Here is a 5,705-nt window from a genome sequence, read left to right on the forward strand (position 1 = left end):
TTCAATCTTAATTATATACAACTAGGTTACACCAAACTATTATAGAGAGACCTAGTAGGAAACATACTACTAGATCTCATCATTAATTATCCAAGCACTCGTGCTGCTAGAACCCACCAATCCCGATACAAAATATTTGTAGTAGTAATAAAAAGGATAAAAACTGAAAGCACTAAAAACGTTCATATAGAATACACTATCATTCTAACCGATTAACGAAAGCCTTTCAATCTATAATGATGAACCTCTGAAATCGGCCCTTGTATCTAGACTCATAAGTACCTATGTAAGAGGTACCATGCTCTTACCTAGTCCACAATAGAAATAAGAAACAAAAAGAAAAAGACATCAAGGGTATCCCATAGGTTTATAACCTCCCCGAGGTTCCCATAAGTTCTTTTAGAGATACCACCCATGTGCCACGTTGATTTTGGAATCGACTCGACCCTTGGAGCCATCCCTTTAGCCAAACCCCCAATACCACTTAGCACCAACAATAAAACAGATATTGTCCGATCAATGGAACGACCTAATAAGTAAAGAAATTATCATACCAAGCCTCTAACCTCAGAGAGCACCCTTCTGACTTGTAAAGAGGAAGGGCAAATTGTCCGTGGGACCATTGACTCCCAAAAGTCAAACCAACCCATCGTCAAAGATCAGTATCCCTTATTCCAAATCAATGACATATTCGACTAAATTCAATGAACTAGAAAGGTGTAACAACCCGAAATTTCATATCACTTCTTGTAACTCAAATTGTAATCCAATTCGATCAACCAAACGCCGTTTCCAAATCCGTTTCCGGTTTCGCCATTTCATTAAGTCATTAACTTGTATTAATCTAAAATGACTTAATGGGTGTCTTAATGCCATTTGAAATCATTCTAACACCCCATAATAGTTATCGAAATAATTCTAGAATCGACCATATCGGGTTATGGCAACTTGGTCGGGTGCAACCAAAAGCCCCGCCTAACGCCGGTATCGGGTAGAATTCCGTCGTGTCCAATTCCCAAGCACTATATAAAGGACTCAAAGCTTTCATTTGAAGCTTTTGGCCATCTTTCCTTAATCACTCTCCAACCTCTCTCCTCATCCATAATCAAAGGTCCAAAAACAAATATTTAAGGCTCCAAATCAAAGAGGTAACATCCCTAACTTGTTATCTAGCCTCTTTAGCCTTCAAATTGATGTTTAATTTGAGTTTTAGGACCTAGAACATGTGTTTACGGCCAAGGATCAAGCTTGGGCCATGAACACTTAAAAATGGGGTTTTTAAGCCAATTAACCCTTCCAAATCATTGTTGGGACTTAGATATGACTTTGAGGCTTACAAATCGGGACTTGAAACACTTAAAACATGAATTTTATGGGAAAAAAGAGAGTTTACGGCCAAGGCATGTGCTTGGGCCGTAAACTCCTCAAACATGGGGAGTAAACACCTTTTTACATGTTAGATTGCTTTGAAACTTAACCAATAGCCTTGGAATAAATCATAGAACCATCTAAAATTAGTTTGGGGGCCTTAAACATATCAAAATGCCACATATAGGATTTTACGGCCTTGGCACATACTCTTAGGCCGTAAACTCATAAAAGTATGTTAGATAATGCCCTTAAATCACCCAAAGGCTTGGAAAAATTACTAGAATCACATGTGATTGCTCTAAGTGCCTCAAATCAATTTTTTCTTGGCCATAGGAGAGTTTATGGACATTATTACATTTTACATAGGGACATCGCGAGTAATCAAGCCCCGAACCAACGTCTAGTGTCCGAAACCGTCGCATTTCCGAGTCAGGTGAGTTCATACCCCTACCCGTTTTCACTGTTTTTAACTGTTTTTAGGGGGGAACACAAGCAAAGTACAAGGGTTTCTTGTACTCAAAACTTATTTTAGTGTGTGTGTTTCACATTTCATATGCTTTTAACACTGATATACACAACTGATAACCGTATGAACATGCAGATCACGTAACATATTATTTGTGAAATGGGTTTTATAAACTGTTATATTTTATATATTTCACAAATGGTTTTTCCACATTTTATCAGTTAAAAGCATGACTTTAGAACATATGAACATGAAACTTGTACACTGTTTGTCCTCGGTAACACTCCACAGAGATACGCGAGTGGAGGACTATCATATTATTACTAGTAAATTTTTTATTCCTGTATGATTGGAGACACGTCCTCGGCGAACACTCCACAGAGATACGCGAGTGGAGGACTACACCCGTAACCAGAATCTCTGGGATTTAGAGAGCGTGACTTGAGTGTATAGATCTATACGGGGCTGACTACCCCACACCTGGCTGCTAGCTACAGCCGAACCGAAATGGTTCAAGGGTGACGAAAGTCATAAGGATGTGGACTACTTATTGCCACAGGTTCAGTCTATAGTATGGTTATGGAACTCGCAATTAGGATAACAGAGATTTACTTATAGTAATAATGAATAACTTTATACATTTCACAAGATAACCAGGTTTCGGAATACATCTTTTACATTGATAACCAACATTCAGGAAAGTATGGGACTTTCCTGGGAAACCTTGTACATAACCAGGTCTAACCAGAATACATCTTTTACATCTTTTACAAATGGTAACCAACATTAAGGAAAGCATGGGGTTTTCCTGGGGAAAACATTTACATAACTAGAAAAGTGTAACAAACTGGATAACCTTACATCTTTTACAATTGGTAATATCAATCAGGAAAGTATGGGACTTTCCTGGGGATCCATTGGTACATAACCAGAACAGAATAACAAAACAGATAACCTAGATTTACATTTTCACAAAGGTAAACATGTTTTCAGTGTACAACTTTACTTTACATAAAGTGAAACAACAACCAACCTTTTTAAGAAAATGTGAGATTTTCTTGGCGTGTGTTACATTTTCAGAAACAGAAAGGAAACATGAACATTTTCACAAAACAAAAACCACTTATGAACTCACCAGCGTTATGCTGATTTTCAAACTGCTTGTGTTCTCAGGTCATTGATAGAACAGGTACCCGAAGATCCACTTAATCCAGGTTGGAGTGCGTACAAGACCCGTTCGTTTTGTTTCTATATATATACTATGTATCACAAACTGTACAACTTTACTTTTGTAACAATTGTAAAACTTTTTATATGTAATGTAATGGTTGTTCTACTTTACATACTATGTACATTGGATTTGATACTCAACTTGGAGTCAACCCCGGAAATGTTTCCGCCTTCGGTTTTCGGGGTGTAACAAAAGGTTCGACATACCACCAGCTCAGAATTTCGTAGGAAGAAACTCCCAAGACAGCCTAAGATTCATAAGGCCAGCTGCACCACACACAACATTAACCTTGGTGACAATAGTGTTTGTCTTAAGCTCTAGAGACACTACTTCTAGGGTGTCTAGTACACAAACATCTAACGGTAAGACTGACTTATTCTTATACATATCTATATATTTAAACTTTTAATATAATATTAGTATAAGGGTTGAATTTTAAACTTTTAAAATCCTAAGGTTCAATTTGGAATTAAAGTATTAGGGTGTAAGACTTTACAAATTCCAAAAGTTGAGGGCAAGTATTGAAACTATTCAAGACTTTTCATTTCATAACTTATGAGTTTAATAGTCCATTAAAATGAAGACTCTTAATTTATGTAACCTCTTATTATTTAATAACACTTTTAAAGAAGTGACTTTTGGTTATCCATAACGTGAGGACAAGTTATGGACTCCATCACTAGGCATTAAAATCAAGAATCATACTAACAAGCAACTTACACATAATTCCTATGATCTTCTAAAACTCATAAGTATAAACTTTCATATCAAACAATTTTAAGATTTATATTAACACATATAAAACTTGAAATTTGATAATAACCATTGAATATGGATTGGCATAATCATTACCACTTCAAACAAAACAGATTTTATAACTCCAAAACAGTTTAGGGTAATGATTCTAGTCCATTTCCAGCAGCAAAACTCGAAAATCTACTCACTAGGCCTTCTACTCGTGGAGTGCATGATCCTACTCGACAAGTAGGATGAATTTACTCATGGACTTGGCGAGTTCATACGAACAATGAACAGTTTTCGACTTTTTCAAGTAGTTTGCATCAAGTATACAGAAAACAAGCCTAGGCTCTGATACCACTAAAGGGTTTTGAGCATTCTAGCACTCCTATGGTGCACATGCAACCCTTGAAACCTTGGATCTTTGTTTTCTCTAATATACATGCAAATTTGATTTTCCAAGGTTTACATCCTAACTAGCATGTTATGGGGAACTTGTAATACAAAAAACAAGTAGAATAACATACCTTTTAGTAGCTTGGATTCCTTGATGACTTTGTGAGCCTAGCACCCCAAATGTGACGCCTCAAATGCTTCACATAACACCACAACACTTGGAATAACTTGAGAGAAGTTCACTATGACACAAAACCGACTTGCCTTCTTCTTCTTATATTATGTACCGATTTTGGAAGCCTATGGGGTTTTATAGTTGTGTCAAAAGTAGGGTTACTACATGTAAACCCTAATTGACATGGCTTTTCATTTCCCATGATCCATGGGTTTATAACCCCCATGGACTATCCATGGAGCACCTTATGGGTTTTAGCCCAACTCCATAAACCATGGATTATTAGCCCACTATATAAGAATGGATGATTTACATAATCAACCACATATATTTAATTAGTCTCCTTTTGATCTAAATTAATTCTTGACCAATACTAATTAAATAATATTATTAATATATTAGAACGTATAATATATTAATAAACCTTAAGTGTCCTTTTTCCCATTTTGTCTATCCATGTGTTGCAATGCCATGCAACCTAAATGGACCATGCTGAGTCGGGTCAAGTACATACCAAATATAGTTATGGACTTAGATACTATATCCAACAGTTTCCAGCTTGGGTAAGTCTAATAAGTATAGTTGCAGATATGACTTCAGGATCCGACTAGCAATCATAGCTCTTTCAAAGTCTCTCAGAACTGAGATGGTGATGATGATACATCATTTAAGATAAGTGATCATATAATCCTCTGCTCTTAAGATATCAGCCGGACAAATACATGGAACATGGTCTTACTTATTGTCCAGCATTTGTTTCTCGATCTCTGATTTGTTTGACATAGAACCAAATTGAACACATCAATTAGGTTCTGACCAGGCCCGGTACATAGGTCAAAACAAAATCATCCAGGGGCCAAGATATCGCTTCTAATCCTAGAAGGAACATATAAACTTCGACTCATATGCTTGTACTGACTACTTGTTGAATTATGCACAAAAGCACGTTTTATAACATCGAGTTACCAATGCGTTTTTGTATAATCAATGTATAACCAACTCATAGTCAACAACTCATATCTATAGGTTTGAAGATTTATATGATATTAGTGTCTCACGATCACTCGAGATAAATTCCATGAAGTGATACAAGTGAGCGTGGTTTGAGTCCAATACTCAGACCTTATGAGCACTCATGAATGTTGCAGCAACCATTGTTATGTCTAATACACCTTATATAATCTACAAACCCAATTCATGACAGTGTTAATTCAATACCTACTTCCAAAGTATGACTGACTGTGGAGAGTTTGAATAATATAATTATTCTAGAAGTCAAAACCTGCAAATTTGAAACAACAATAAACGATTAACATAAGATAGTAACA

Source organism: Lactuca serriola, chromosome 7, assembly GCF_051521515.1.
Source record: "Lactuca serriola cultivar US96UC23 chromosome 7, Lser_US96UC23_V15, whole genome shotgun sequence".
NCBI lineage: Eukaryota > Viridiplantae > Streptophyta > Magnoliopsida > Asterales > Asteraceae > Lactuca > Lactuca serriola.